Source organism: Apium graveolens, chromosome 9 (genome assembly GCF_009905375.1).
Source record: "Apium graveolens cultivar Ventura chromosome 9, ASM990537v1, whole genome shotgun sequence".
Lineage (NCBI taxonomy): Eukaryota > Viridiplantae > Streptophyta > Magnoliopsida > Apiales > Apiaceae > Apium > Apium graveolens.
In genome coordinates, this window is record NC_133655.1 from 268,459,851 (window position 1) to 268,473,037 (window position 13,187).

At 33.9% G+C, this 13,187-nt stretch overlaps 1 pseudogene; it reads left to right on the forward strand.

Moving 5' to 3' along the window:
* Positions 1-570: 570 nt before the first annotated feature.
* The window catches only part of LOC141686307 (galactinol synthase 2-like), a 45,682-nt pseudogene continuing 33,065 nt past the window's right edge, over positions 571-13,187 (forward strand).

Below are 13,187 nucleotides of genomic sequence, written 5' to 3' on the forward strand. Positions count from 1 at the left end.
TGTTACCTTATGTGATACTTTGGTTTAGTGGGAGTTTGTATTTTGGTGTTTTATATAATAAACATTGAGTTGTTTATGTTCTGCAGAATACAGTTGATGTAATTTTATTAAATATCACTCTACTTTTGTTCAATTTTCTTATTGTGGTTTTACATTGAGTTGAGAAAATCGGAATCAATCTCGTAAGAGATTGACTAAGGACTAGTTGAAAATAGACATTATATAGATCACATTATATGTTAGGTCACACAACACTGTAGAAGGGGGTTGAACATAGTATTTATACAATCAAATCGATTTAGAACACAAGTATGTAACAGTAATCAAGTTTATTTAATATAATAAGCTCTGTTACAAAGTAGGTTAAACTACTCTCTCAGTGATGAACAATATCACTAAGAGCTGCTAGGTTACTATGAATAATGTTCTCGTTAATGATAACACTTATAGTGTAAACCCTAAGCTGTGTTTATATAGTACACAGTTACAAGATATCTTCTAATTGATATGGAATATAATTCTGTCTCCTAAAATATATCAGTCAGATATTATCTTCTACAAGTCTTCTAGATGTCCAAATCTTCACGTATATCTTCTTTTGTTTTAATCCAGATCCTCTCCTGTAAATCAGCTGCATTCCTTATCTGATGTACCCGCACTTAAGTCCTGATATAAATCCTTACGGTCTTAAGTTCTGATATAAGTTCTGACTTCAGTAAGTCCTAATTTCCAGTAAGTCCTGATAAGTCCTGATATTAAGTTCTGAAACTAAACACAAATCAGATTAGACATGACATCTCAAATATATCTAACATTATATGTAATTTCCATGCCACTTATCCATGCATTGATTCATGTCATTGAATATATTTGTGTGGTGACCATGGAAGGTTTAGTTATGTAAAGTTTGTGACGAATGCCACCAGAATTTCATGCATATATAGTAAACAGACAGAATTGTTTTGGTAAAATCTAAGGATGATAAATAACATAAAGTTGCGCACTCAAGTTTGTATAATTGATTCTGGATTCATATGAAGCCCAAGCGGGAGATTATTATTAGTATTTTAATAATAATTATTATTATTTTATGGGTTACATATAAATATATCAATAATATTTCCTATTTATTATATTGGGTTAAATTAAGTGATCAAATAAGAAACCCAATTAGATTTTAATTTATTGTATGGACCTAATAAGTGGATACCTACTACCAGGCCCAATTAAATTATAATGGGAGATTTAATCAGGTGGTATATAAAAAGGGTTATAGTCTCCAATATATCAAGTGTGTTACACGACTTATCTTCTACCCATCAGAGAGAGCTATTGAGGAACCCTAAGAAGTACTTGGTTGAGGAAGACAATAATCAAGAATATTATTCAGATTCAAATACCGTTACAATTATAGCCTTATGGATTCAGGTACGCTTTCTTCTACGATTTAATCTCAATAATTAGCCCTAAGAATTATTAGATTCTAAAAAAAAGGCTTTTGTGACATTCTTGGGACGTAGCGGTGACTATGTGAAAGGTGTTGTTGGGCTAGCCAAGGGCCTAAGGAAAGTTGGCTTAGCCTACCCTCTTGTTATGGTTGTTCTGCCTGATGTTCCCCAAGTGCACCGCCTTCTGATGGTGCGGAATGGTTACATTCTTAAAGATATTGATTGGGTTCAAGCCCCGGAAATGGACAAATCAAAAGTAGACTGGGCCCATGAGCATTTTGCCATTAACTACTCCAAGATTCGTATCTTCCACGTAAAACTTTAAACACTTTCGATATTGTGTTTTTGTTGTCTATATAAGTGATAATTTACTTAGTACTCTTGCTCTAGATGAACAGTTATATTAATGCAATTTACATTACTGGTGCAGCTTCAGGAGTACATCAAGATGGTATACTTTGATTGGGATATTCAAGTGTACGACAATGTTGATGAACTCTTTGACTTACCAAATGGCCATTTATACGGTGTTTTGGATTGTTTCTATGAATGTCATCTTTCCCCTCAGTACAAGATTGGCTACTACCAATAATGCCCCGATAGGGTGAAGTGGCCAGCCAAGATGGGACAGGCTCCGTCATCATATTTCAATGCTGGAATGTTCATTTTCGAGCCCAGTCATGCAACTTATGGTGATTTAATAAACACCATTAAAGTCACTCCACCTTCTTCGTTTGCTGAGCAGGTAGATTATATACTGGATATGGTTAAACTATATCTGTATTAATTAGTTATGAACTTGGTGTCTTTTAAAATTGAACTTGACATATTGTACGTACGTACACAACATGACATTTACAGGACTTGTTGAACTTGTACTTCAAGAGCATATTCGAGCCAATACCTCCTGTGTACAAACTTTTAGTTCCAATATTGTGTGTAACAACCCCCAAATCCGGGGTCAGGATTGGGTTTCACTACACAACTTTAAATAATATAAACCTGTATATTAACATAAATATATAGACAACCCCTCATTATTCAGGATCGCTTACAGGTTATTGTATGAAACAAGAATCTAACCTTCTATAATTACAATGTCAAAATATAATTTCATTACCTCATTACTAATTTCCTCGTATTAATCACTCTGACACCTCCAAATTTTTTCAACTGGAGTCTCACCACTTTTGTTGTCTATTAACAGCTATTCACTTTTGTCCTCATTTGATACTGAAAGAAATAAAAGTTCACAAAGCAAGAGTGAGCCAAAAATGCCCAGCAAGTATCATAAATGGTTTCCAGGTATCAGATCAGAGAAACTCCTGGAAACGATTGTTGAATGATTTCAAAACATCTTTATATCTTTAAAACAATTGAGCGAACAAAACGTCGGCCCTCATTGGACTTTAATCATAAATCACATTTTTCTGTAAAAGAACAGTGAACGTTTCAATATTTCATTTCTTTAAATCAAATCTTTGTTTGATTTTGTAATTATGAACTATTCAAGAAGGAATGCCGTTAATGGCAATCTACAAAAAAATAGACTGGACACTAGAAACCAACATATGCACTATAACGTGCTGATCAATCAGGATACAGTACGGATCTATACCCAACTGCATAGACCCAACCAACATACGGGGTACCCAGGAAACTATGGCCGAATAATCAAGGGACCAGCCATCTCTGGCCCTTAGGGTCCAGTTCATCACTGGCCCTCATCGTAACCATCCAGTCCGTGGAGTATTTTGATGTCAAATCACTTTGATTTCAAAACATCCCAAATCAGGGTTCGCAAATAACCCGAACGAATGGGTACTTGCTCAAGAGATCAATCGATAATCAATGAACAAGATCAAAAAGGTACTTGCATAAATAGAGTAATTGCAGCGAAATATAAAAATATTTAACTATTCTGAATTTAGAATAGGAACAAATAAATATTTGCAGTATTTTAGGAGAAAGGTTAGGAATACTTGCCTCAATTGAGAATCCCTCTGATCTTTAACTATCTGCCATATTACTCAGTCCTAAGTGTATCTGTATTTCCATTGACATGCCACTTGACCTTTCTTAACAATCGCTATTTCAAGTTTATCTCTATTCTGAATCCACTCGTCTCATTACTATACGTAATCAGGCTTTACTTTTACAATCTCTGTCAAACTTTGAATGCCTCGTACTATGTGTATCTATCATAAAAGATACCATTCAATTAATTGACAATATATAGTTGTCTAGTCTATACGTTTATCCTTATCGTCTACTCGTCCGATAATAACAGATAAGGATCATCTTTAATTATATAAAATTTAATCGACACGTGGACTCATAGTTCACATCACATATAAACACAAAAGGCACGTATCACATATTTCGTATAACACATAGTCACATAATTCATGTAGCACACAAGTTGAATTGCCAAAAGATAGGTCTCAATACGTTTAGAATTGGAATCAGGTCGAAAATAGTATTTTATCGATTAATAACCCACTAAGAATGACTCGTAAAATAAACGATCTTTTGATACAAAAGAAATTTGGTCTCTAAAGTATTTTTAATGAAAGCAAAATATTTTTCTGAGTCTAGATGCGTTCGTTTCGTATTAAACGGACGAACGGTTGATTTATTATGAATTTTTGAACATTTTTCGAAATTAAAACGGGTCTCCGAATCATTTTATAATTAAATAATAGGGTTCGAATACCCAAATATGACTTTAAAATAATTTTATAATAATTATCGAGCCTTGAAAATAATTTAAAATAATATTTTAAAGTTCGAAACAATTTTTTGGAATTTCTAAATAAAAAATAAATAATTAAATCTAATTAAGTAATCAATTAAAATTAATTAATAACTAATTAAATAAATTAATCAATTAATATTTAAATTAATTGACTGATTAAATAATTAATTATCAACTAAAATTAATTAATTAACTAATTTAGATTTATTTTAGAATTAAAATAATTTTCAGGATAATTAAATAATGAATTTTGGAAATTTAAAATAATTAGAAACAATTATTTAAATTAAAATAATGAATTTTGGATTACTTTTACAATAGAAATTCAGAAAAAGGTTCTAGATTTGATTTTAGGGGAAGGGAAGATCAAAACCGGGTAAAAAAATAACCCATTCGGGTCACCACCAGGTCACCCCACCGGGTCGGGATGAACACCGGTCACCTCCCCCAGACTCTGGCGCGGTAGAAAACGCCGGTCAGCCCCCAATCGAGCCCAAAACAGTTTGATTTCGACGACTTCTTTCTACTAATCAGATGTATATTTCCCCAGGAGTCTGAGTTAAACAGAAATAACCACAAACAGTCCCTCCTCGTCAGTTTTCGACGAGTTCCGAGCCGTTGCCGGCGTAGTTCTGGCCGAAACTCAATTTTAATAATTACTGAACCAAATTCAACAATTAATGCCTCATAACGAAGCTTGTAAAACATACAATCAAACCCCATGATCACAATCTGAAAGAGATATGTCCTAAATCCAATCATGTATGAGGATTTATGAATAAATTTTATGGTTTTGATTTCATTGATATTAATAAAAGGCTTGTTTTGTTTTTATTGCGGGCTCTATCTATTTAAATGTTTAAATAAGATATACCACAGTTTAGAGTAAAGCTTTTTATGGATTGTGATAAGATCATAATAATGAGATCTAAAAGATGATAACTCTAAACTTAAATAGTTCCTGGTCGTAGGATTACTAACTGGTAATTAATAATCCGCAAAGATCAGTACATACTATGCTTGCTTCATTATGAAGGATGCCTGTTCTCATAGACATTTGTGTGGTGACACTATAGCTAGTATGTAGGTGCTTATTATAGAATAAGTTCACTGAACATGACTCACACAGCTGAACAACTGATGGAGTTCACACACGTGTCAGCAGTTCTTCACATAGTGATAGTTGTACAAGTATCCTTAGACTTGAGGTCATCATAGTCATCTTGTGTACACTGAACTATGTTTTGGTTTAGTTCTTAGTCTCCAGGGACAATTATAAGGGCTCAACTGGGTATAGGAATTTGTACACGAAGATAGTGTATGATCAATAAAGGATCTACCCAGTGAAGGAAGAGAATGTTCAATGCTGATCCACTTATGCTAGTTCAGGAATCTCTGGCCAGAGTGAATGAAATTAGAAAGGAGTTTCTAATTTACATTAAATGGAACTAAGCATAGTGAATGGGAAAGCAAGTGATTAAATAAGATAGGCTTGACACAAGTTCCATGCCTTGTATTTAATCGTGACATTGCAGGGTAGAAGGAATTAATTGTACGGTAAGTACTCACTGAATAGGTTCTTGGTATTCTAAGCAGTGAATTCGTATTATCCGGATAGTCGCGATATACTGAGAAGTATCTCTCACGATGTAGAATAAATATGATTAATTAATTAATCATATTTAATGAATTAGAGAATTTATATAAATAATGATAAAAATAGTTTTATTTTTATTTATTTCTACTACCGGCTTAATATTGAACCTACAGGGTCACACCATTAAAGAGAATGATTTAATGGTGGAGGAATTAATTAATAATGGCTGATAATTATTTATTTATGAAATAAATAATTAATTGGCAAATTTAATAATTGATTAAATGAGATTTAATTGATTATAAATTAATTAAGAAAAGGTTCTTAATATTATCAATTAAGAATTTAATTTTTGGAAATTAAATCAAGTGAGACAATTATTTCTAAAGAGTTTAGAAAAAGGATTAATAATTAAAAGGTGTTTTAATTATTAGTGAGAATAATAAAGGGTTAATAATAATAATATTTTATGGGAAAATTTTGAGCTGAAAATTTTGACTATAAATATACTATTATAAACCCTAATTTTGCCTAAACCTAAAATTTTTTACAAAACCCTAATTCTCTCGACCTCCTCCTTCTCTATTACGTCGTTTTCTTGGTGGATACCGGTGGAGTGCTTCACACTTGAGGAGCAGCTGCTAAGGATCTCCGCTCGAGGTTCTTGGATCGCTATTAAAGACCTCCATCTTTCCATTAATGTAAAGCTTCTTAAGGTAAACATACTGAACTACGAATTAAATATTATTTTTCGCATGGATCCTGCGGAGGGTTTCGGTTTTTTTTAAGATTTAAGTTTACGTTTTCGCTGCGTTTATGTGCTAAAAACCCTTCAATGGCATCAGAGCTACTTGCAAAAAGTTTTTAATTCGTTTATGTGTTTAACTGTTTTTGATATATGAGCATGTACGTGATTCGCCATGATTTGATGTTGATATAATATGCTTATATATGTATGGTTTTGAATATATGATATTCATGTGAGTTGTATAATCATAAGATGATTATGTAATCTGTATATATACTGATATATACATGATTTAAGTTTGTTCTAATTATGAGAATCATATTAGATACGGATTCTGAATTGGCTGCTGCAGATTTGCTGAAATCTGGGTCTGGTGTCCGATTTACGCAAACCAATACCCTATTCCATAGGTATATGAGTGTCTGAACAAAACTGGTAGCTAAAGCTATCAACGACTCGTCTGTAAGGCGTTTGACGTCGTTTACTGCCCGTAAACAGTGATTCTTGTTTTTTTTGATTTGATTCTGATTTTTCTGATTTTTGTCATATTTTCTTTTTATGATTAGATCATGGATAATATGATATGTTAAGATCAGATTATGTGTTTTAACATGCTTTTATGTGTTGTATGAGCATGGTGGATGGTTATGGCCTTTCGACCTTAGTATAATGGTTTTGGTTTTGGTTTTAAATACGACTTGCATGTCGTCAATCTTTGTAATCATAAATCTCGAATGTAACTCGAGTTATTCTTGTAAGTTCATTAGATTAGTTTTACTTCCAATCATGTAATGTAATTGAAGACTCAAGAAGGCTATCCAATGGAGATGATACAAAGAAGAAGAAGAAGACTTATGTAATAAGTAGTTGTATTTATTTCCATCACCATATTAGATTGACCTTGATCTTTATCATGAGCTTGATAAAGATCACATAGGATGGGGCCATAACCAAACACATTTAATTTATTGCACTTTACATTTACTTGTTTATTTAATTTATATATGAGATGTATGCCTATGTTTACCATGCGATGATAGATTTAGGTGAACTTAAATCAATATAAGGCGTGCTCTAGAAAATCTAGAATAGGAATCCTTTCTTGCCTTAACAATAAATATTATGAATACGATCATGAGATTCTTGTGTTTATGAAACACGTAATTGAATATGAATTTTCAATATTGAGAGAAAGGATGATTCTGTCAATAACAGATTTCTATCTGTAAGAAATGGTTATTAAGTGACGCCTCTTGACAATGCTCCACCCGATCTGGGAATCATCTGATTATCGATTATTGATTTGAAATATTTAATTTAAAAGGAAGAATCTCTTTATAATATGATTATGATTGTAACGTAATATAATCCCTCTAAAATTAAATAATATCAAGTAGTAATTGTCCAATGACACAACGGGCTTGTGTCGGTCATAGCCTTCCAACATGGTAGAAAGTGGTTCTTATTTTTAAATCATTGTCGTTTCGTGCTACAGCCGAGGGCTTTGATTTCAAAATAAGAAATACTTGTCTATTAAATAGAGATGTGTACATTGAATTAGAATCTAAAGGTCGGTACGTGCTACAGCCGTGGGCCGTTGGAGACTGATTCAATTGTACGAAATGTTGGGTTAGACTTGACTTAGAATATTGAGTTTGTCGTGCCACAGCCGTGACTCAATTATTCAAGAGGCTAAACTTATATTAGGGAATAACATAAGATGTAATTGACAAGAGTTGTCTGCCTATTGAACATCACATGACGTTTCGTGCCACAACCGAGGTTGTGTGATGAAATGTAGGATCCCTATTCCCACTAGCATTATGAATGCTTAATTTTCACTTAAGGGGTTGAAAAAATTAGATAAACTAGTGGGAGACACTTATGAATAAAGACCCGATTCATATAGTGTTTTGAAATGAAATTGAATATTTTCTAAGTGTTGTTATGTGTTTATCATTTACAGATTTACTATATTCGTCATGTCTTCTAAACTATCACTCCAGAGCATACTAGATGCTCACAAGTTGACTGGTCCTAATTTAGCTGTTTGTTTTCACTGTAACAAGTTGGGGCACTGGAAGAGGAACTGAAAGGTTTACCTTGCAGAATTGAAGAAGAAGAAGGGTAGTAAGACTACCGCTTCTAATTCAGGCATGTTCATGATCGAAGTTAATATGTCACTAGGTCAAATTTCTACTTGTGTATTAGATACCGCCTGTGGTTCTCATATTTGCAATTCGTTGCAAGGACTAAAGGGAAGTAGGACTCTTGAAAAAGATGAGGTGATTCTACGTATGGGCAATGGAGCAAGGGTTGCGGCCATATCTGTAGGATCATTTAGTTTACATATGCCTACAGGCAAGACTATTATTTTGAATAATTGTTATTATGTTCCCTCTATTGTGAGGAATATTGTTTCTATTCCTATGTTGGATGTGGATGGTTTTTCATTTATTATTAAGAATAATGAATGTTCTATCCTTAGAGATAATGTTCTTTTTGGACGTGGCATTTTAAATAATGGTCTATATGTATGTGACGTAGAGCATGATTTACTTCAGATTGAACAAACTAATAAAAGAAAATGAGATGATGAAAATCTGACCTATTTATGGCACTGTAGGCTAGGTCATATTAGTGAAAATAGACTGCGGACATTGCATAAGGAAGGGTTACTTGACCCCTTTGATTTTGAATCATATCCTACATGCGAGTCTTGTCTATTGGGTAAAATGACCAAATCTCCATTTAGTGGACATGGAGAGAGGGCTGCAGATTTTCTAGGATTGGTACACACAGATGTATGTGGACCAATGTCTACGCAAGCCATGGTTGGATTTTCGTACTTCATTACTTTCATAGATGATAGATCTAGATTCGGATATGTGTATTTGATGAAACACAAGTCTGAAGCCTTTGAAAAGTTCAATGAATATAAACATGAAGTGGAGAAACAAACCAAACACAGTATTATAACTCTTCGATCAGATCGAGGTGGTGAATACTTGAATGGAGAGTTTCTAGATTATCTCAAAGAAAATGGTATAGTCTCCCAGTGGAATCCTCCATATACTCCACAGTTAAATAGGGTATCTAAAAGGAGAAATCGAACTTTGTTAGACATGGTTCGGTCCATGATGAGCTGTGCAAATCTTCCAGTATTCCTATGGGGTTATGCATTGGAAACCTCAGCATATTTACTGAATAAGGTGCCTTCCAAATCTGTTCCTCAAACACCATATGAGATATGAAAAGAAAGGAAACCGAGTTTTAAACACGTTAAGATTTGGGGATGTCCAGCTTATGCCAAGAAAGTTGACCCAGATAAGCTGGAATCTCGATCCGTAAAATGTAATTTTGTGGGATATCCTAAAGAGACTTTGGGGTATTACTTTTACACCGATCATCGGGTGTTTATCTCCAGACATGCTACCTTCTTGGAAAAGGAGTTTATCCTTGAAGGAAACAATGGGAGCAAAATTGAACTTGGTGAAGTTCAAGAAACACAAACTACTACGGATCAAGTGGAAACACCTGTTCAGATTGAACAACCTTCTGTGGAACAGCCCATTCGTAGGACAGGGAGAGTGTCTCGCCAACCTGAGAGGTATTACGGCCTTGTCATTGAGAATGACAATGAGTTGTCAATCATTGATGATGACAACCCTGTGACTTATAATGAGGCTATGAGTAGTGTTGACTCAGAGAAATGGCATAGTGCCATGAAATCCGAAATGGAATCTATGTATACCAACCAAGTATGGACTCTGGTTGAGGCGCCTGAAGGTGTTAAGCCTATTGGGTGCAAGTGGGTATACAAAAGAAAGATTGGAGCAGATGGCCAAGTGGAGACCTATAAGGCCAGGCTCGTGGAAAAAGGATTCAAACAAAGGCAAGGGATTGACTTTGATGAAACTTTTTCGCCTGTAGCCCTGTTAAAATCAATTCGGATTTTGCTTGCGATTGCTACTTACTATGACTATGAGATCTGGCAAATGGACGTGAAAACGGCCTTTCTCAATGGGGAACTTGAGGAGGAAGTGTATATGACACAGCCAGAGGGTTTTCTTTCCAAGGGAAATGAACACCTAGTATGTAAGCTGCTGTGAACCATATATGGTTTAAGGCAAGCTTCTCGTAGATGGAACATCCGTTTTGATGAGATAATCAAAGAGTTTGGTTTTATCAAAAATATAGATGAACCATGTGTCTACAAGAAGGTTAGTGGGAGCGCGGTAACATTTCTTGTATTGTATGTGGATGACATACTTCTTATAGGAAATGATATACCGATGCTACAATCAGTCAAAGTATGGCTATCAAAGAACTTCACCATGAAGGACTTGGGAGAAGCATCCTACATTCTCGGTATGAAGAACTATAGAGATAGATCTAGAAGAATGATAGGTCTTACCTAGGGTACATACATCCAGAAAGTGCTTAAAAGTTTTAGCATGGAAAACTCCAAAAGAGGTCTCATACCGATGAGCCATGAGTGTCCCTTTCCGAAAAAATGTCTCCTATGACACCTGAGGAAAGAGAGTGTATGAGTAAGATTCCTTATTCTTCAGCAATAGGATCTATCATGTACGCGATGTTGTGTATAAGGCCTGATGTTGCTTATTCAATTAGTGTGACGAGCAGATATCAGTCCAATCCAGGTGAAGACCACTAGAAAGCAGTGAAAAACATCCTTAAGTACTTGTGAAGGACTCAAGACATTTTTCTTGTTTTTGGTGGTGAATCTGAGTTGAAATTAGAGGGTTATATTGACTCTAGTTTTCAATCAGAAAGTGATAGCAAATCCATGTCAGGGTACGTGTTTACTCTGAATGGTGGTGCAATTCAGATTGTTGAAAGAGGAGATGTCAACGTCGAGAGAGTTGACACACATAACAACGTAGCAGACCCACTCACAAAGCCACTTTCTCAGAGTCACTTTGATCGTCATAAAGACAAGATGGGTATTAGATACCAGAGTGATTAGCTTTAGTACAAGTGGGAGATTGAAAGAGATATGTCCTAAGTCCAATCATGTATGAGGATTTAGGAATAACTTTTATGTAATCTGTTTTGATTTCATTGATATTAATAAAAGGCTTGTTTTATTTTTATTGCGGGCTCTATCTATTTAAATGTTTAAATAAGATATACCACAGTTTAAAGTAAAGCTTTTTATGGATTGTGATGAGATCATAATATTGAGACCTAAAAGATGATAACTCTAAACTTAAATAGTTGCTGGTCGTAGGATTACTAACTGGTAATTAATAATCCGCAAAGATCGGTACATACTATGCTTGCTTCATTATGAAGGATGCCTGTTCTCATAGACATTTGTGTTGTGACACTATAGCTAGTATGTAGGTGCTTATTATAGAATAAGTTCACTGAACATGACTCACACAGCTGAACAACTGATGGAGTTCACTCACGTGTCAGCAGTTATTCACATAGGGATAGTTGTATAAGTATCCTTAGACTTGAGGTCATCATAGTCATCTTGTGTACACTAAACTATACTTTGTTTAGTTCTTAGTCTCCAGGGACAATTATAAGGGCTCTACTGGGTATAGGAATTTGTACACGAAGATAGTGTATGATCAATAAAGGATCTACCCAGTGAAGGAAGAGAATGTTCAATGCTCATATACTTATGCTAGTTCAGGAATCTCTGGCCAGAGTGAATGAAATTAGAAAGGAGTTTCTAATTTACATTAAATAGAACTAAGCATAGTGAATGGGAAAGCAAGTGATTAAATAAGATAGGCTTGACACAAGTTCCATGCCTTGTATTTAATCGTGACATTGCAGGGTAAAAGGAATTAATTGTACGGTAACTACTCACTGAATAGGTTCTTGGTATTCTAAGCAGTGAATTCGTATTATCCGGATAGTCGCGATATGCTGAGAAGTATCCCTCACGATGTAGAATAAATATGATTAATTAATTAATCATATTTAATGAATTAGAGAATTTATATAAATAATGATAAAATAGTTTTATTATTATTTATTTCTACTACCGGCTTAATATTGAACCTACAGGGTCACACCATAAAAGAGAATGATTTAATGGTGGAGGAATTAATTAATAATGGCTGATAATTATTTATTTATGAAATAAATAATTAATTGGCAAATTTAATAATTGATTAAATGAGATTTAATTGATTATAAATTAATTAAGAAAAGGTTCTTAATATTATTTATTAAGAATTTAATTTATGGAAATTAAATCAAGTGAGAGAATTATTTCTAAAGAGTTTAGAAAAAGGATTAATAATTAAAAGGTGTTTTAATTATTAGTGAGAATAATAAAGGGTTAATAATAATAATATTTTATGGGAAAATTTTCAGCTGAAAATTTTGCCTATAAATATACTATTATAAACCCTTATTTTGCCTAAACCGAATTTTTTTTACAAAACCCTAATTCTCTCGACCTCCTCCTTCTCTATTACGTCGTTTTCTTGGTGGATACCGGTGGACTGCTTCACACTTGAGGAGCAGCTGCTAAGGATCTCCGCTCGTGGTTCTTGGATCGCTATTAAATACCTCCATCTTTCCATTAATGTAAAGCTTCTTAAGGTAAACATACTGAACTACGAATTAAATATTATTTTTTGCATG